This window comes from Triticum aestivum, chromosome 1B, assembly GCF_018294505.1.
Source record: "Triticum aestivum cultivar Chinese Spring chromosome 1B, IWGSC CS RefSeq v2.1, whole genome shotgun sequence".
Taxonomy (NCBI): domain Eukaryota; kingdom Viridiplantae; phylum Streptophyta; class Magnoliopsida; order Poales; family Poaceae; genus Triticum; species Triticum aestivum.
Window position 1 is genome coordinate 37116809 of NC_057795.1, and position 22262 is coordinate 37139070.

Below are 22262 nucleotides of genomic sequence, written 5' to 3' on the forward strand. Positions count from 1 at the left end.
ATGGATAAGAAGCTCACTGAATTGCATGGGATGCTCAAAGTGGCACGCATCAAGTGTTGATTGTGCAAAAATCGGCTAAGTTCAAGAAGAGTCGGTCCAAGAAAAAGGCTAAGGCAAAGGGCACAGAGATGGTAACCTCCGCCGCTGCGCCAAAGTCTAGACTGGACTCGAAGACCAGTAGCTATCACTGCAAGGAGACCAGTCACTGGATGAGGAACTGTAGCAAGTGGCTTGCAGAGCATGGCAAGAAGGTCGAGAATGCTGCTTCAGGCAAAGGTACAATTGTTGCATATGTTATAGACATTTACCTTGCTGACATACCTAGTAGCTCTTGGATATTTGATACCGGATCGGTTGTTCATATTTGCAACTTGATGCGGGGGCTAGTAAGAACTAGGCATGTGGCACAAGGGTAGATTGACATCAGGGTCGGCAACAAAGCAAGAGTTGCTGTGTTGGAGGTCGGCATGATGCAGCTCCAACTTCCTTCCGGATTCATTATGGAATTGAATAATTGTTATTACATTCCTGCACTAAGTCGGAACATTATTGCTGCCTCATGTTTGACGAGTCAAGGTTATGAATTCAATTTAAAGGACAATGGTTGTTCGATATTTTTGAATGGTATGTTCCACGGCTATGCACCCATTGTTGATGGGCTATTTATAGAACATGAACCGGTCTATAACATGAATGTCAAGTGGCATAAGCCTAATGAAATAAATCTGACATACTTCTGGCATTGCCGGCTTGGACACATTAGTCTAAAATGCATGAAGAAGCTCCATGATGATGGGCTCCTAACTTCGTCCGACTTTGAGTCATTCGAGACATGCGAATTATGCATGCTCGGCAAGATGACTAAGTCTCCTTTCGCAAAGAGTTGCGAGAGGGCGTCCGAGCTATTGGAACTTATACACAGTGATGTGTGTGGTCCAATGAGCACAACTGCCAGAGGTGGCTTTCAGTACTTCGTGACTTTTACTGACGACTTGAGTAGATATGGATATGTCTATTTGATGAGGCACAAGTCGGAAACTTTTGAAAAGTTCAAAGAGTTTTAGAACGAGGTTGAGAATCAGCTCGGCAAGACTATAAAGCTTCTGCGATCTGATCATGGAGGTGAGTACATGAGTCAGGAGTTTGATGATCATCTAAAAAGCCGAGGTATAGTACCTTAGCTCACACCTCCGCTTACGCCACAGAGAAAAAACGTGTTGGAATGGAGGAATAGGACCTTGTTGGACATGGTCTGGTCTATGATGAGCAAATCGGATTTACCCTTGTCATTCTGGGAATACGCTCTAGAAAGTGCAGCTTTCACACTTAACAGGGTACCATCAAAATCCGTAGACAAGACACCACATGAGATGTGGATTGGGAAGAGTCCCAGTTGGTCTTTTCTAAAGATTTGGGGTTATGAAGCATTTGTCAACGACTTATGTCAGACAAGCTTACACCTAAGTCGGATAAATGCATATTCGTGGGATATCCGAGGGAAACCTTGGGATATAGCTTCTACAACCGGGAAGAGAACAAAGTGTTTGTTGCTCGGAACGGGGTTTTCCTTGAGAAAGAGTTTCTCAGTCGGGAGGCAAGTGGGAGGATGGTCCGACTCGAAGAAATTTGAGGACCACTCAGGGATGGCTCGGCTGGTGATGAGATCATACCGGAGTCAGTCAGGGAACCCGTAGTGGAAGCCGCACCGGAACCACAGAGGTCGGAAAGATTGCGCAGAGTGTGTGATGTATTGTTGCTAGAAAGCGACGAGCCGGCCACGTATGCGGAAGTGATGGTGAGCCCAGATTCTGAGGCATGGCTGGAGGCCATGAGATCTGAGTTAAAGTCCATGGATGAGAATCAAGTCTGGGACTTGGTTGATCGGCCGCATGGCATAACAGCCATTGGATGCAAATGGGTCTTCAAGAAGAAAACCGATGTGGATGGAAATGTTTAGATCCACAAAGCTCGGCTTGTCGCTAAGGGTTATGGACAAGTTCAAGGAATTGACTACGACAAGACTTACTCACCGGTAGCGATGATGAAATCGGTGAGGATCGTACTAGCTATAGCTGCATATTTTGATTACGAGATATGGCAGATGGCTGTCAAAACGGCTTTCCTTCACAGAAATTTAATCGAGGACGTGTATATGATACAGCCTGAGGGTTTTGTCGATCCGACTAGCACTAGTAAGGTATGCAAGCTCAAGAGATCCATTTATGGGTTGAAGCAAGCATCTCGGAGTTGGAACATTCGTTTTGATGAGGTCATCACTGGTCTCAGTTTCATCAAAAGCGAAGAGGAATCTTGTTTATACAAGAAGTTAAGTGGGAGCTCGATAGTGTTTTTGATCTTGTATGTGGATGACATATTGTTGATCCGGAACAATGTTTCGATGCTAAACTCGGTCAAGGAATCATTGAATGGCAAGTTTTCGACGAAGGACCTTGGTGAGGCAGTCTATATTTTAGGCATTAAGATCTATAGAGATAGATCGAGGAGGCTGCTTTGCTTAAGCTAGAGCACGTACATAGATAAAGTGTTGAAACGGTTCAACATGAGTGAGGCAAAGAAAGGGTTCTTGCCACTCTCACATGGTGTAAGGCTAAGCAAGACTTAGAGTCCTTCGACATCTGATGAGCGAAGCAGGATGAGCAGGATTCTGTATGCCTCGGCAATCGGATCCATCATGTATGCCATGATATGTACAAGGCCTGATGTTGCTTTTGCAATAAGCCTAACAAGTAGATACTAGGCCACCCCTGGTGAGATTCACTGGGTAGTGGTAAAGACTATTTTGAAGTACCTGAAAAGGACTAAAGAGATGTTCCTAGTTTATGGAGGTGAGGAAGAGCTCGTCATAAGGGGTTACGCCGATGCTAGTTTCCAAACCGACAGAGATGATTGTCGATCACAGTCCGTATTCGTGTATATCCTGAACGGAGGGGCAGTGCAGTGGATGAGTTCCAAGCAGGATACGGTGGCCAATTCTACCACATAAGCCGAATACATTGCGACTTGTGAAGCTGCAAAGGAAGGTGTTTGGATCCGGCATTTTCTGGATGATTTTGGTATTTACCCAGCCTCGGTGAAATCGTTGGACCTTTATTGTGATAATTCTAGTGCCATCGCACAAGCCAAGGAGCCGAGGAATCACCACAAGGTCAGACACATAGATCGGAAATATCACCTAATACGAAAGATCTTAAAGAATGGTGATATATAGTTATGCAAGATTCACACGGACGCAAATGTTGCAGATCCGTTGACTAAGCCGCTTCCACAACCCAAGCATGAGGGGCACGTTAGAGCTATGGGCATTCGATGTCTATTTGATTGACTCTAGTACAAGTGGGAGACTATTGGAGATATGCCCTAGAGGCAATCATGTATGATGATATTTCCTATGTGTTTATGCATAAAGATAGTCCTTGTACATTATCAATGTTGTGTATCAGCAAGTACGTGACTTGTTTGTGGGACTATACATTGTATGATGACTGTCCTAAAAGGTCCCTAGTCGAAAGGGTTGTGTGGACGCGTAGCCGACTAGACTAGCATATGACACGGTCGATGGCTCAGTCTCACTAGCCATGGAGCATTGGATGCTAACCGGATAATATGGACATGGAAAGGTCTGGTCGGATTTGACGTAGTCGCATCCGAGTCGATATAAGGTCTGAGTCGGATAGATCCAACTATGAGACACAGCATATGTCATTTGTGAGGCTCTAGTACAACATACGTTCTATGTCCTAACACCTGAGATGACGCATGTACTCGGGATGGTGACAGACTTTCTTTGGGCCGACCAAACGCTACTTTGTGACTGGGTAGTTACAAAGGTAGGTTTCCGGTTTGTCCAGTCCCATGCTGCGAGACATGGTCGAGCAAGATGGGATTTGCCCCTCCAACTAGGAGAGATATACTTTGGGCCCCTCATGTGATTCGACCAGGATAAGCCTGTCCATGCGACATGGATTATGAGATAATCCGGTTTGTGGTCGGTATCAATGGAACGAGAAAGAGGTCGGGCTAGCACAAGGATGACAGTCTCGCCTTGAGCCCGACAACATATATCGTGAGGCAAAGGGAACAGAAGTGTGACACATTGTACAAGTTCGCCTAACCAAATTCATAGTCTGCTTGGCGTTCGGCATGCCTTGCTAGAGGCTGCTACCAACTGTGCAGTTCGGAGGTGATCCGTACTGTGACACATTGTACAGGATTGCCTAACCAGCTTCATAGTCTGCTTGGTGTTCGGAATGCCTTGCTAGAGGCCGCTACCAACCGTGTAGTTTGGAGGTGATCCGTAATACGACCAAGCCAACTTGAACCTAAGGGGTCGCGCGCATAAGGAAAGGAACCTACGAGGTCGGTTCGTAGGACACTGGTCGGATGTGATCCGAACTGGACTAGGAACGTGACCGACTAGAATTTGGGCTTTAGGGTCCGTGCGAGGCCCAACTGTTGAGCCTGCGATGGACGCCTATATAAAGTGGAGGTGCGGCACACTCATGCGGTTGATCGCTTCGGCGCCGTCGTTAGGGCTTTGTATGTGTTGTGAATAGCCACCTCCACTCGCTGCCGACTATGTGATCGGACCTAGCAGTCCGCCGCACGGTGTTCCTCCTGCATGTGCGGATACCATTAGAGGTGGTGCACTTGCACCGTTACGGCGAACTTGTACATGAGATCGAAGGTCCGGTTGTTTGAGGGAGATCGGACGAGGAGGAGATGATCCACGCGGACGCGCTGCCCTAACTCTTCTTCCGCTGCACGGCACTACGCGTCTAGTGGTAACGATCTGTGATCCATGTCCCGTAGCTTGTTCTTGGTTGTTCTGCGCGTAGGAATTTTTAATTTGTAGTCGATGCACCCTACTGTAGAACCCAACACCTACTCCTACTAGGAGTAGGTTCCCCCCCTTTCGTAGTCCAAGAAGGAGGGGATGGAAGGAGGACGGGGAGAGAAGTAAGAAGGGGGTGCCGCCCCCACCCCTTGTCCAATTCGGACTGGGGGGGCGCCACCTCCTGGCCGGCCATGGTGGCCATTAACTTCCCAGGGGGCTTCCGGTAACCCTCCAGCACTCTGGTTTTATCCAAAACACTCCAAACACTTCCAGTGTCCGAACAACATGGTCCAATATATCAATCTTTATGTCTCGACCATTTCGGGACTCATCATCATGTCTGTGATCTCATCCGGGGCTCCGAACAACCTTTGGTACATCAAATCACGTAAAGTCATAATACCAATCATCATCGAATGTTAAGCGTGCGAACCATACGGGTTCGAGAACTATGTAGACATGACCGAGACACCTCTCCGGTCAATAACCAATAGCAGAACCTGGATGCTCATATTGGCTTCTACATATTCCACGATGATCTTTATCGGTCAAACCGCACAACAACATACGTTGCTCCCTTTGTCATCGGTATTTACTTGCTCGAGATTCGATCGTCGGTATCACCAAACCTAGTTCATTATCGTTACCGACAAGTCTCTTTACTCTTTCCATAAAGCATCATCCCACTACTAACTCACTAGTCACATTGCTTGCAAGGCTTATAGTGATGTGCATTACCGAGAGGGCCCAGAGATACCTCTTCGACAATCGGAGTGACAAATCCTAATCTCGATCTATGCTAACTCAACAAACACCATCAGAGACACCTATAGAGAATCTTTGTAATCACTCAATTACGTTGTGACGTTTTATAGCACACTAAGTGTTCCTCCGGTATTCAGGAGTTAATCTCAAAGTCAGACGAACATGTATAAGTCATGATGAAAGCAATAGCAACAAACAAAATGATCATAGTGCTAAGCTAACGGATGGGTCTTGTCCATCACATCATTCTCTAATGATGTGATCCCGTTCATAAAATGACAACACATGTCTATGGCTAGGAAACATAACCATCTTTGATAAACAAGCTAGTCAAGTAGAGGCATACTAGGGACACTCAGTTTGTCTATGTATTCACACAGGTACTAAGTTTCCGGTTAATACAATTCTAGCATGAATAACAAACATTTATCATGATATAATGAAATGTAAATAACAACTTTATTATTGCCTCTAGGGCACATTTCCTTCAGTCTCCCACTTGCACTAGAGTCAATAATCAAGATTACCCAGTAATGATTCTAACACCCATGGAGTCTTGGTGCTAACCATGTTTTGCTCGTGAGAGAGGCTTAGTCAACGGGTCTGCCACATTCAGATCCATATGTATCTTGCAAATCTCTATGTCCCCTTCTGACACTTGATGACGGATGGAATTGAAGTGTCTCTTGATATGCTTGGTCTTCTTGTGAAATCTAGTTTCCTTTGCCAAGGCAATTGCACCAGTATTATCACAAAAGATTTTCATTGGACCCGATGCACTAGGTATGACACCAAGATTGGATACAAACTCCTTCATCCAGACTCCTTCATTTGTTGCTTCCGAAGCAGCTATGTACTCCGCTTCAGACGTAGATACCACCACGACGCTTTGTTTGGAACTACACCAACTGACAGCTCCACCATTCAATATAAATATGTATCCGGTTTGAGAATTAGAGTCATCCGGATGAGTGTCAAAGCTTGCATCGACATAACCATTTAGAACGAGCTCTTTGTCACCTCCATAAATGAGAAGCACATCCTTAGTCCTTTTCAGGTATTTCAGGATGTTCTTGACCATTGTCCAGTGATCCACTCCTTGATTACTTATAGCAAGGCACACATCAGGTCTGGTACACAACATTGCATACATGATATAACCTATGGCTGAGGCATAGGAATGACTTTCATTTTCTCTCTATCTTCTGAAGTGGTCGGGCATTGAGTCTCACTCAACTTCACACCTTGTAATACAGGCAAGAACCATTTCTTTGACTGGTCCATTTTGAACTTCTTCAAAATCTTATCAAGGTATGTGCTTTGTGAAAGTCCAATTAAGTGTCTTGATCTATCTCTATAGATCTTGATACCCAATATGTAAGCAGCTTCACCGAGGTCTTTCGTAGAAAAACTCTTGTTCAAGTATCCTTTTATGCTATCCAGCAATTCTATATCATTTCCAAACAACAATATGTCATCCACATATAATATTAGAAATGCCAAAGAGCTCCCACTCACTTTCTTGTAAATACAGGCTTCTCCAAAAGTTTGTATAAAACCATATGCTTTGATCACACTATCAAAACATTTATTCCAACTCCGAGAGTCTTGCACAAGTCCATAAATGGATCGATGGAGCTTGCACACTTTGTTAGCACTCTTTGGAATGACAAAACCTTCTGGTTGCATCATATACAACTCTTCTTCTAGAAATCCATTGAGGAATGCAGTTTTGACATCCATTTGCCAAATTTCATAATCAAAAAATGTGGCAATTGCTAACATGATTCGGACAGACTTAAGCATCGCTACGGGTGACAAAATCTCATCGTAGTGAACTCCTTGAACTTGTCGAAAACCTTTCCCAACAAGTCAACTAAAGTCCACACTTTGTTCTCATACATGGATCCCATCTCAGATTTCATGGCCTCAAGCCATTACGCGGAATATGGCCTCATCATTGCTTCCTCATAGTTCGTAGGTTCGTCATGGTCAAGTAACATGACGTCCAGAACTGGATTACCGTACCACTCTGGTGCGGATCTTACTCTAGTTGACCTACGAGGTTCGGTGGTAACTTGATCAGAAGCTTCATGATCATCATCATCAGCTTCCTCGCAAATTGGTGTAGGAATCACTGGAACAGGTTTCTATGATGAACTACTTTCCAATGAGGGAGCAGGTATAATTACCTCATCAAGTTTTACTTTCCTCCCACTCACTTCTTTCGAGAGAAACTCCTTCTCTATAATGGATCCATTCTTAGCAACAAATATCTTGCCTTCGGATCTTTAACAGAATGTGTACCCAACAGTCTCCTTTGGGTATCCTATGAAGACACATTTCTCCGATTTGGGTTCAAGCTTATCAGGTTGAAGATTTTTTACATAAGCATCGCAACCCCAAACTTTAAGAAATGACAACTTGGGTTTCTTGCCAAACCACCGTTCATATGGTGTCGTTTCAACGGATTTAACATGAATGCAGTTGTCTCTAAAGCATAACGCCAAAACAATAGCATTAAATCAGTAAGAGACATCATAGATCGCACCATATCTAATAAACTGCCGTTACGACGTTCGGACACACCATTACGATGTGGTGTTCCGGGTGGCGTGAGTTGCGAAACTATTCCACATTTTTTCAAATGAGGACCAAACTCGTAACTCAAATATTCACCTCCACAATCAGATCGTAGAAACTTTATTTTGTTGTTATGATGATTTTCCACTTCACTCTGAAATTCTTTAAACTTTTCAAATGTTTCAGACTTTTGTTTCATCAAGTAGATATACCCATATCTGCTCAAATCATCTGTGAAGGTCAGAAAATAACGATACCTACCGCGAGCCTCAACACTCATAGGACCGCATACATCAGTGTGTATTATTTCCAATAAGTCTGTAGCTCGCTCCATTGTTCCGGAGAACGGAGTCTTAGTCATCTTGCCCATGAGGCATGGTTCGCACGCATCAAGTGATTTCGAAAGCCCATCAGCATGGAGTTTCTTCATGCGCTTTACACCAATATGACCTAAACGGCAGTGCCACAAATAAGTTGCACTATCATTATTAAACTTATATCTTTTGGCTTCAACACTATGAATATGTGTATCACTACTATCGAGATTCAATAAAAATAGACCACTCATCAAGCGTGCATGACCATAAAAGATATTACTCATATAAATAGAACAACCATTATTCTCTGATTTAAATGAATAACCGTCTCGCATCAAACAAGATCCAGACATAATGTTCATACTTAACGCTGGCACCAAATAACAATTATTCAGGTCTAAAACTAATCCCGAAGGTACATGTAGAGGAAGTGTGCCGATGGCGATCACATCGACTTTGGAACCATTTCCCATGTGCATCGTCACCTCGTCCTTAGCCAATCTTCGCTTAATCTGTAGCTCATGTTTCGATTCGCAAATATGAGCAACAGAACCAGTATCAAATACCCAGGCACTACTACGAACATTAGTAAGGTACACATTGTTTGGGAACGTGGTAATTTCAAAAAAAAATCCTACGCACACGCAAGATCTTGGTGATGCATAGCAACGAGAGGGGATAGTGTTGTTGGGGAACGTATCAGAAATTCAAAATTTTCCTACGAGTCACCAAGATCTATCTATGGGGAGACTAGCAACGAGAGAGAGGAGTGCATCTACATACCCTTCTAGATCGCTAAGTGGAAGCGTTCAAGAGAACGGGGTTGAGGGAGTCGTACTCGTCGTGGTCCAAATCACCGGAGATCCTAGTGCCGAACAGACGGCACCTCCGCGTTCAACACACGTGCAGCCCGGTGACGTCTCCCGTGCCTTGATCCAGCAAAGGGAGAGAGAGAGGTTGGGGAAGACTCCATCCAGCAGCAGCACAACGGCGTGGTGGTGGTGGAGGAGCGTGGCACTCCAGCAGGGCTTCGCCAAGCACCGCAAGAGACGAGGAGGGAGAGAGGTAGGGCTGCGCCAGGGAGAGGTAAAACTCATGTCTTTGCAGCCCCCAATACCTCAAGTATATATAGGGGAAGGGGAGTGGTTGTGCCCCCATCTAGGGTTCCCTCCCTAGGGGTGGCGGTAGCCCCAAAACCCATCTAGGGTGCGCACAAGGGGGGGAGAGGGGAAACTTGCCCCCCCAAGCAAGGTGGAGGCGCCCCCTCCCCAAACCCTAGGCGCCTTGGGCCCTGGTGGGGGGGCGCACCAGCCCACCTGGGGCTGGTCCCCTCCCACACTTGGCCCATGCAGCCCTCTGGGGCCGGTGGCCCCACCTGGTGGACCCTCGGGACCCTCCCGGTGGCCCCGGTACGTTACGGATAGCACCCGAAACTTTTCCGGTGACCAAAACAGGACTTCTCATATATAAATCTTTACCTCCGGATCATTCCAGAACTCCCTGTGATGTACGGGATCTCATCCGGGACTCCGAACAACATTCGGTAACCACGTATATCTATTCCCTATAACCCTAGCGTCATCGAACCTTAAGTGTGTAGACCCTATGGGTTCGGGAACCATGCAGACATGACCGAGACGTTCTCCGGTCAATAACCAACAGCGGGATCTGGATACCCATGTTGGCTCCCACATTTTCCATGATGATCTCATCTGATGAACCACGATGTCGAGGATTCAATCAATCCCGTATTCAATTCCCTTTGTCTAGCGGTATAGTACTTGCCCGAGATTCGATCGTCGGTATCCCAATACCTTGTTCAATCTCGTTACCGGCAAGTCTCTTTACTCGTTCCGTAACACATCATCCCGTGATCAACCCCTTGGTCACATTGTGCACATTATGATGATGTCCTACCGAGTGGGCCCAGAGATACCTCTCCGTCACACGGAGTGACAAATCTCAGTCTCGATTCGTGCCAACCCAACAGACACTTTCGGAGATACCCGTAGTGCACCTTTATAGCCACCCAGTTATGTTGTGACGTTTGGTACACCCAAAGCATTCCTACGGTATACGGGAGTTGCACAATCTCATGGTCTAAGGAAATGATACTTGACATTAGAAAAGCTTTAGCATACGAACTACATAATCTTTGTGCTAGGCTTAGGATTGGGTCTTGTCCATCACATCATTCTCCTAATGATGTTATCCCTTATCAAACGACATCCAATGTCCATGGTCAGGAAACCGTAACCATCTATTGATCAACGAGCTAGTCAACTAGAGGCTTACTAGGGACATGGTGTTGTCTATGTACCCACACATGTATCTGAGTTTCCTATCAATACAATTATAGCATGTATAATAAACGATTATCATGAACAAGGAAATATAATAATAATAACTAATTTATTATTGCCTCTAGGGCATATTTCAACAGTCTCCCGCTTGCACTAGAGTCAATAATCTAGTTCACATCGCCATGTGATTAACACTCACAGGTCACATTTCCATGTGACTAACATCCAAAGAGTTTACTAGTGTCACTAAACTAGTTCACATCATCATGTCATTAAGACTCAATGAGTTCTGGGGTTTGATCATGTTTTGCTTGTGAGAGAGGTTTTAGTCAATGGGTCTGCAACATTCAGATCCGTATCTACTTTGCAAATCTCTAGGTCATATTGTAAATGCTGCTTCCACGCTCCACTTGGAGCTATTCCAAATGGTTGCTCCACTATACGTATCCGGTTTGCTACTCAGAGTCACTCGGATAGGTGTTAAAGCTTGCATCGACGTAACCCTTTACGACGAACTCTTTATCACCTCCATAATCGAGAAACATGTCCTTATTTACTCCAAGGACAATTTTGACCACTGTCCAATGATCCATTCCTGGATCATTCTTGTACCCCTCGACTGACTCATGGCAAGGCACATTTCCGGTGCGGTACACAGCATAGCATACTATAGAGCCTACATCTGAAGCATAGGGGACGACCTTCGTCCTTTGTCTCTCTTCTGCCATGGTCGAGCTTTAAGTCTTAACTTCATACCTTACCACTCAGGCAAGAACTCCTTCTTTGACTGATCCATCTTGAACACCTTCAAGATCATGTCAAGGTATGTGCTCATTTGAAAGTACCATTTAGCGTTTTTGATCTATCCTCATAGATCTTGATGCTCAATGTTCAAGCAACTTAATCCAGGTTTTCTATTGAAAAACACTTTTCAAATAACCCGATATGCTTTCCAGAAAATCTACATCATTTCTGATCAACAATATGTCAACAACATATACTCATCAGAAATTCTATAGTGCTCCCACTCACTTCTTTGGAAATACAAGTTTCTCATAAACTTTGTATAAACCCAAAATCTTTGATCATCTCATCAAAGCGTACATTCCAACTCCGAGATGCTTACTCCAATCCTTAGAAGGATTGCTGGAGCTTTGCATACTTGTTAGCGTCTTTCAGGATTGTCAAAACCTTCTGGTTGTATCACATACAACCTTTCCTCAAGAAAATTGTCGAGGAAACAATGTTTTGACATCCTATCTGCAAGATTTCATACATAATGCAGTACCTGCTAATCCAATTCCAACAGACTCTTAGCATCGCTATGAGTGAGAAATCCTCGTCGTAGTCAACTACTTGAACTTGTCAGAAAACATCTTAACGACAAGTCGAGCTTTCTTAATGGTGACACTTACCATCATTGTCCGTCTTCCTTTTAAAATCCATATGTACTCCACAGCCTTATGCCCATCAAGCAGTTCTTCCAAAGTCTACACTTTGTTTTCATACATGGATCATCTCTCGGATTTTATGGCCTCGAGCCATTCGTCGGAATCCGGGCCCACCATCGCTTCTCCATAGCTCATAGGTTCATTGTTGTCTAGCAACATGAACTCCAAGACAGGATTACGTGCCACTCTGAAGTAGTACGCAACCTTGTCGACCTACGAGGTTTGGTAGTGGCTTGATCTGAAGTTTCATGATCACTATCATAAGCTTCTACTTCAATTGGTGTAGGTGCCATAGGAACAACTTCCTGTGCCCTGCTACACACTAGTTGAAGTGACGGTTCAACAACCTCATCAAGTCTCCACCATCCTCCCACTCTATTCTTTCAAGAGAAACCTTTCCTCGAGAAAGGATCCGATTCAAGAAACAATCCCTATTGCTTTCGGATCTGAATTAGGAGGTATACCCAACTATTTTGGGTGTCCTATGAAGATGCATTTTATCCGCTTTGGGTTCAAGCTTATCAACCTGAAACTTTTTCACATAAGCGTCGCAGCCCCAAGCTTTTTTTAAGAAACGACAACATAGGTTTCTCCAGACCATAGTTCAAACGGTGCCGTCTCAACGGAATTACGTGGTGCCCTATTAAAGTGAGTGCAGTTGTCTCTAATGCCTAACCCGTGAACAATAGTGGTAATTCGATATGAGACATCATGGTACGCACCATATCCAATAGGGTGCAACTAGGATGTTCGGACACACCATCACACTATGGTGTTCCAGGCGGTATTAATTGTGAAACAATTTCCACAATGTCTTAATTGCGTGCCAAAGCTCGTAACTCAGATACTCATCTCTATGATCATATCATAGACATTTTATCCTCTTGTCACGATGACCTTCAACTTCACTCTGAAATTACTTGAACCATTCAATAATTCAGACTTGTATTTCATCAAGTAAATATACAGCATCTACACAAATCATCTGTGAAGTAAGAACATAACAATATCCACTGCGTGCCTCGGCACTCATTGGAAAGCACACATCAAAATGTATTACTTCCAACAAGTTGCTCTTTTGTTCCATCTTACTGAAAATGAGGCTTTTCGGTCATCTTGCCCATGTGGTATGATTTGTATGTCTCAAGTGATTCAAAATCAAGTGAGTCCAAACGATCCATCTACATGGAGTTTCTTCATGCGTACATACCAATCGACATGGTTCGCATGTCTCAAACTTTTCAAAACGAGTGAGTCCAAAGATCCATCAACATGGAGCTTCTTCATGCGTTTTATACCAATATGACTTACATTGCAGTGCCACAAGTAGGTGGTACTATCATTACTATCTTATATCTTTTGGCATGAACATTTGTATCATTACGATCGAGTTTCAATAAACCATACATTTTAGGTGCAAGACCATTGAAGGTATTATTCAAATAAACAGAGTAACCATTATTCTCCTTGAATGAATAACCGTATTGCAATAGACATAATCCAATCATGTCTATGCTCAACGCAAGCACCAAATAACAATTATTTAGGTTTAACACCAATCTCGATGGTAGAGGGAGCGTGCGATGCTTGATCACATCAACCTTGGAAACACTTCCAACACATATCGTCAGCTCACCTTGCCTTCCTTCTTATCTACCAAGTATCTAGGGTGGTTCTGCTTTAGTGTCCGTTCCTCTCATTACAGAAGCACTTAGTCTCGGGTTTGGGTTCAACCTTGGGTTTTCACTAGAGCAGCAACTGTTTTGCCGTTTCATGAAGTGTCCCTTCTTGCCCTTGCCCTTCTTGAAACTAGTGGTTTTACTAACCATCAACAATTGATGCTCCTACTTGAATTCTACTTTCACGGTGTCAAACATCGCGAATACTTCAAGGATCATCATACCTATCCCTGATATGTTATAGTTCATCACGTAGCTCTAGTAGCGTGGTGGAGAAACATCACTATCTCATCTGGAAGATTAACTCCCACTCGATTCAAGTGATTGTTGTACCCAGACAATCTGAGTACAAGCTCAACGATTGAGCTTTTCTCCCTTAGTTTGTATGCCAAGAAGCTCGTCGAAGGTCTTATACCTCTGACGTGGGCACGAGCCTGAAATCCCAATTTCAGCCCTCGAAACATCTCATATGTTCCGTGACATTTCAAAATGCCTTCGGTGCCTCATTTCTAAACCATTTAACATTACCCACTGAACTACCACGTAGTCATCAAAACATGTATGTCAGATGTTCGCAATATCCACAAACGACGTTCGAGGTTCAGCACACCGAGCGGTGCTTTAAGGACATAAGCCTTCTACGCAGCAATGAGGACAATCCTTAGTTTACGGACCCAGACCGCATAATTGCTACTATTAACTTTGAACTATCTTTTCTCTAGGAACATATCTAAAACAGTAGAACTAAAATGCGAGCTTACGACATAATTTGCAAAGACCTTTTGACTATGTTCAGGATAATTAAGTTCATCTTATGAACTCCCACTCAGATAGACATCCCTCTGGTCATCTAAGTGATACATGATCTGAGTCAACTAGGCCGTGTCCGATCATCACGTGAGACGGACTAGCCATCATCGGTGAACATCTTCATGTTGATCGTATCCACTATACGACTCATGTTCGACCTTTCGGTCTCTTGTGTTCCGAGGCCATGTCTGTACATACTAGGCTTGTCAAGTCAACCTAAGTGTTTCGCGTGTGTAAATCTGGCTTACACCCGTTGTATGTGAACGTTAGAATCTATCACACCCGATCATCACGTGGTGCTTCGAAACAATGAACTTTAGCAACGGTGCACAGTTAGGGGGAACACTTTCTTGAAATTTTAATGAGGGATCATCTTATTTACTACCGTCGTTCTAAGCAAATAAGATGCATAAACATGATAAACATCACATGCAATCAAAAAGTGACATGATATGGCCAATATCATTTTGCTCCTTTTGATCTCCATCTTCGGGTCTCCATGATCATCATCATCACCGGCATGACACCCTGATCTCCATCATCATGATCTCCATCATCGTGTCTCCATGAAGTTGTCTCGCCAACTATTACTTCTACTACTATGGCTAACGGTTTAGCAATAAAGTAAAGTAATTACATGGCATTGTTCAATGACACGCAGGTCATACAATAAATTAAGACAACTCCTATGGCTCCTGCCGGTTGTCATACTCATCCACATGCAAGTCGTGATTCCTATTACAAGAACATGATCAATCTCATACATCACATATCATTCATCACATTCTTTTGGCCATATCACATCACATAGCATACCCTGCAAAAACAAGTTAGACGTCCTCTAATTGTTGTTTGCATGTTTTACGTGGCTGCTATGGGTTTCTAGCAAGAACGTTTCTTACCTACGCAAAAGCCACAACATGATATGTCAATTGCTATTTACCCTTCATAAGGACCCTTTTCATCGAATATGATCCGACTAAAGTGGGAGAGACTGGCACCCGCTAGCCACCTTATGCAACAAGTGCATGTCAGTCGGTGGAACCTGTCTCACGTAAGTGTATGTGTAAGGTCGGTCCGGGCCGCTTCATCCCACAATGCCGCCGAATCAAGATAAGACTAGTAACGGTAAGCAAATTGAACAAAATCAACGCCCACAACAACTTCTGTTCTACTCGTGCATAGAATCTACGCAATAGACCTATCTCATGATGCCACTATTGGGAAACGTATCAGAAATTCAAAATTTTCCTATGAGTCACCAAGATCTATCTATGGAGAGACTAGAAACGAGAGAGAGGAGTGCATCTACATGCCCTTGTAGATCGCTAAGCAGAAGCATTCAAGAGAATGGGGTTGAGGGAGTCGTACTCGTCGTGATCCAAATCACCGGAGATCCTAGTGCCGAATGGACGGCACCTCCGCGTTCAACACACGTGCAGCCCGGTGACGTCTCCCGTGCCTTGATCCAGCAAGGGGACAGGGAGAGGTTGGGGAAGACTCCATACAGCAGTAGCACAACGGCGTGGTGGTGGTGGAGGAGCATGGCACTCCATCAGGGCTTCACCAAGCACTGCAAGAGACGAGGAGGGAGAGAGGTAGGGCTGCGCCAGGGAGAGGTAAAACTCATGTCTTTGCAGCCCCCAATACCTCAAGTATATATAGGGGACGGGGAGGGGCTGCGCCCCCATCTAGGGTTCCCTCCCTAGGGGTGGCAGCAGCCCCAAAACTCATCTAGGGTGCGGCCAAGGGGGGTGAGGGAGTTCCGGACTAGGGGGTGTCCGAATAGCCGAACTCTCATCATCGGCCGGACTCCAAGACTATGAAGATACAAGATTGAAGACTTCGTCCCGTGTCCGGATGGGACTTTCCTTGGCGTGGAAGGCAAGCTTGGCGATACGGATATGTAGATATCCTACCATTGTAACCGACTCTGTGTAACCCTAGCCCTCTCCGGTGTCTATATAAACCGGATGGCTTTAGTCCGTAGGACGAACAACAATCATTCCATAGGCTAGCTTCTAGGGTTTAGCCTCCTTGATTTCGTGGTAGATCTACTCTTGTAACACACATCATCAATATTAATCAAGCAGGACGTAGGGTTTTAGCTCCATCAAGAGGGCCCGAACCTGGGTAAAACATCGTGTCCCTTGTCTCCTGTTACCATCCGCCTAGACACACAGTTCGGGACCCCTACCTGAGATCCACCGGTTTTGACACCGACCGGGGGGAGAGGGAAAACTTGCCCCCCAAGCAAGGTGGAGGCGCCCCCTCCCCAAACCCTAGGCGCCTTGGGACCCCCTACCCGAGATCCGCCGGTTTTCACACCGACATTGGTGCTTTCATTGAGAGTTCCTCTATGTTGTCACCGATAGGCTCGATGGCTTCTTCGATCGTCATCAACGACGCAGTCCAGGGTGTGACCTTCCTCCCCGGACAGATCTTTATATTCGGCGGCTTTGCACTGCGGGCCAATTCGCTTGGCCATCTAGAGCAGATCGAAAGTTACGCCCCTGGCCGTCAGGTCAGATTTGGAAGTTTGAACTTCACGGCCGACTTCCGTGGGGACTCGATCCTCGATGAATTCGAGCCACAACCGAGCGTGCCGCCCTGTCAGGACGAGCATGATTTAGCTCTGCAGCCGGACAGTACCCTGGAGGCCGCACTTGAGCCCGCTCCGATCTTCAATTCAGAGCAGGCTGCGCAGATCGAGGACGGATGGTTAGACGCCGCCTCGGGGGCTGCAACCTCTACGGCGATAGAGCCGAACACTGACCTTGTCCCTCATGAAGCTCGTAACTCCGAGTTGCCGGACTCCGAACCTCCCGCGCCCCCGCCAATCGAGTCCGGTTGGGCGCCGATCATGGAGTTTACTGCCTCGGACATCTTTCAACACTCACCTTTTGGCGACATCCTGAGTTCGCTAAAGTATCTCTCATTATCAGGAGAGCCCTGGCCGGACTGCGGCCAGGACGGTTGGCATGCGGACGACGAAGAAATTCAAAACCCACCCACCACCCACTTGGTAGCCACTGTCGATGATCTAACCGACATGCTAGACTACGACTACGAAGACATCGACGGTATGGACGACGATGCCGGAGACGACCAAGAACCAGCGCCTACTGGGCACTGGAAAGCCACCCCAACTCACGACGTATGCGTGGTGGATACACCAAAAGGAAGCGACAATGAGGAAAGACGGGACGTGGCGAAGGATAACTCCCCCAACAAACAACCAAAACGGCGACGCAAGCGCCGCCCGATGACCCGGCCCTAGAGCAGGGTGAAGCAGTGGACGACGCACATGCCACCAAGCAGCCATCCGAACATGATGAACTGGGCAATCAACCCATCCCCGGCGAAGACGATCTCACATCACCGGAGCATACGAACCTTCATAAAAGGCTCGTCGCCACCGCAAGAAGTTTGAAGAAGCAAAAGCGGAAGCTCAAAACAGAAGAGGACGCACTCAGAAAGAGATGGAGCAAAGTACTTAACACTGCAGACAAATATGGCGCTAGCCACCAGACAAAGAGCTACCCGAAGCGCAAGTTGTTGCCCGAATTTAACGAGGAGGCCTTAGAGCCCCCACAGTCAAAAAAAGGAAGAAGCCGCCTGGCCGGATAGATGACCAGATGACAGGCCAAGAGCAACAAGGGGCACCGCACACAAGCCGGCACACGATCAGCTTAAAGATCCTCGGAAGCAGGATGACCCAGCCCGGTCTATCTATGGGCCGAAAAAGAAGACTCCGGGAAGAAACATAACCCGCCGAGCATTTGAGGACAATGGCACACCCAAATACAGGGGCGCCACACACCCACTATGCTTCACCGACGAGGTACTGGATCATGGATTTCTAGCGGGAATCAAACCCGTAAACATAGAAGCATATGACGGAACGACAGACCCCGGAGTCTGGATCGAGGATTATATCCTACACATACATATGGCCAGAGGAGACGATCTCCATGCCATAAAATACCTACCCCTCAAGCTCAAAGGGCCAGCTCGGCATTGGCTTAAAAGCCTCCCAGAAAATACAATTGGAAGTTGGGAAGAGCTTGAAGATGCGTTTCCAGCAAATTTTCAAGGGAATTATGTCCACCCTCCGGATGCAAACGATTTAAGTCAAATAACTCAACAGCCCGGAGAGTCAGCACGCAAATTCTGGAACAGGTTCCTCACTAAAAAGAACCAAATAGTCGACTGTCCGGACGCTGAAGCCTTAGCAGCCTTTAAACACAATGTCCGAGACGAATGGCTCACCAGACACCTCGGCCAGGAAAAACCATGAACAATGGCCACACTAACAAGCCTCATGACCCGCTTTTGCGCGGGGGAAAACAGCTGGCTAGCTAGATGCAGCACCAGCGACCCGAGTACATCCGAAGTCAGGGATGGAAACGGGAAATCACGACGCAGAAAAGATCAGCGCCGAAATAAGGAAAATGGCCCAAACAGTACGGCGGTCAACGCCGGATTCAAAAGCTCTCGGCCGAACAACAAAACGCTTCCCCTCAAGGACAACAGTGACGAGCTATCCAACCTCAAAAAGATCCTAGACATGCTATGTCAAATACATGGTACCTCCGGAAAGCCTACAAACCATACCCACAGAGATTGTTGGGTCTTCAAGCAGTTCGGCCGACTTAACGCCGAACACAAGGGGCTCGATACATCAAGCGAAAGTGATGAACCCCAAAAGCAGCACTCCAGAAAACAGAAGACTTTCCCACTAGAAGTCAAAACAGTGAACTCACTTCACGTGATAACACGACAACACAACGCGGCACCTACCATACCAGGACACCGTCCGCAGAACGGGGATAGAACCTTCCAGCATTCGCCATAACAGCGCTTCGTTCAAAGGAGTGACGCCAGGCCTTTAAGCCAATTATACAGGCTCTGTACCACTAGAGGTTGTATTTGGTTCATCCGACAACCGCCGTCGCGAAAGTCTCACTCCTCGTCGCGCCCCATTATACAGTGGTCATCAAGCACTACTGGGACGCAAAGCTTTCGCCCACTTTAACGCCATACCACACTACACGTCTCCTATACTTAAAATGCCCGGTCCACGCGGCAGAATCTCATTAAAGAATAACTACGAGTGTTCCTCGACCACGGAGAGCGTGGGGCTGCCTTGACAGCCACTCCGACCTTGCAGGTCAAGGCCCCTAAACACAGGTCATTCAGACCCCGGACACGGTTAGGCGAGTCCGGCGTAAATAAACAAGGGGCTTCCCAGCCGCATACCCCCTTTATAAGGGGCCGCGCGTTTCAACAATGAGAGCCAATAAAGCTCAACTTTCTTTATCTACCAAATTACACTTTATTTTAACACAACTTTTGCACGATATTTCTTAGAAACTAAGTCCTTCTCTTTTACAGATGAAGCACGTGCTACACCCGTCCAGGATACAGCACAATGGAGACACAGGCGCAGACGTGCAGCAGGGACCTGTTGCAAGGATTCTTTTCAGATTAAGACCCTGCGTAAACCTTTCTTACCGTCTCTTGTTGATACACATCCCCCGGTTTCCTACCATAGCCAAGGAGGAGGCTGGCGTTCTGGCATCGGCCGTGTCAGAAGTTCCCGTATGTACCTAGACACTAGGGGCTTAGGGTATTGTTCGCCCGGTATCATAAAGACCGAACACCTCAGGGAGTGTTCGGCGTCTCGAGTTAGGCCTTATATGCATCAGCTCCGAATCATGTCTTTGGTCAAATGTTGGGTTTGCCCGGCTCCTGTGTTTTGCTGCCTTACGTTCCGTACCATCGGCTAACGCGGCACCAGGAGAACTACTGCGATTGTGCCCCGGTTCGACCGGGCGAGCACCTCAATAGAGAAAGCCGAAAACTGACTGTCATGATATAGCGAGAGACTGGTCAACCACTCGATCGACCATTGGAATGTTTAGAATTCCTCCGCTTTGACCAAGGACCGCCTCCCGGTCAGGCACATACGCACCCCGAGTTCGGAGAAGAGCGGTGCCGCCAGGGGCTATATAGTAGCCCCACATTCGAGCTCCTATGGCTAAGTGAAAGTGATAAAGCATTATAGTGCGGTTGCCTAGTTTGCTACGCTATCACCTCCTTAAAAGGACCAAGACATTGGATTAAGTGTGAAAAAGCATTTTTCTTTTTGCAAACACCCCCGCACCATGTGCGTGGGGGCTGAAGCCAAAGACTGCCATCTTTCAGATTATACATAAACATACGGCCGCACAGGAGATAGTTCAATACTTGAACGCACAAGTATAAAAAGCTATTGTATTATAAACATGAATTCAGAAATCATACATGTCATTCAAACATAACATTTTTCGAGCACGGCGATCTATTAAACGAGCGCCCTGCAGGACTTCCTCAAAATAGTGCTCGGTAGGGAACCGGCTTTTATCCGAACCCTGGGACGCAACAGCGGTGGCATCCATCTCAGCCCAGTATGTCTTACCACGGGCGAGAGCCATCCGCACACCTTCTATACACGCCGACCGCTTCATCGCCCCAATACGCGGCACCGCCCCAAGGAATTGCTGCAACAAGCCAAAATAACTCTTTGGCTTGGGCCTTCCCGGCCACAGATGAGCGACCACATCTGTCATGGCAAGTCCGGACAATCTATTTAGCTCAGCCCACTCAACCAGCCGATCACTCAACGGAAGTGGACGCCCCGGACTATGGAATTGAGACCAGAAAAGCTCTTCCATTTCATGATCCTTCTGGCTTCGGAAGTGCACGATTGCGTCCGCCGCACTCGCTGCCAAGTCCAGATAAGGATCCTCCGCACCATACAATTGGCCCTGCTGAGCATACTTCGGATCCGTGAACTTCCTGCGCAGCATAAAGGGCTTTCCAGCCACAATGTCTCGGACCTGACGCAGTTCCTCCTTCATAGCCCGCATCGCACTACGGGCATCCTTGGCTTCGGCGTCGGCCTTCTTCAGGTCCTCTTGCTCCGCTCGGTGTTCTCTTTCAAGAACCTCCTGGCGGTCGGTAGCAACTTTTAATTTCGCGGCCATTCCGGCCATCTCCTCCCTGCTTCGGCAGTGAGCAGCCTTCTCGGCTTCTGGCTCTTCTGTTGCCTTCGAGGCAGCCACCTCGCTTTTTCTGGCTTGCTCCTTGGCCCGAGCAAGTTCTGCTCGAAGGTCTTCCATAGCAGCACCACCATTTGCATCAAGCATACAAATTGTAAGGAATGGGCGTCCGCTTCCTTACTAGGCGACCGTGGAACAACCACGTACCTTGTGACTCATCAAGTCGTTTATTGACCAGCGAGATGTCCGCATCCGCAACGTCGAGTTGCCTCCTCAGCTCAGTAAATCCATCAGTCCGGCTGGCCACCAGACGTTCCACCACCTGCATAGGAAAGGCAACATTCTATAACTGAGATTATGATCCTTGGCATGCTATCGCTTTCGACAGCATACCAAGTCTCAGGGGCTACTATCTATACAGGGCGCACTTCATGTGCAAAACTGTCAAAAGGT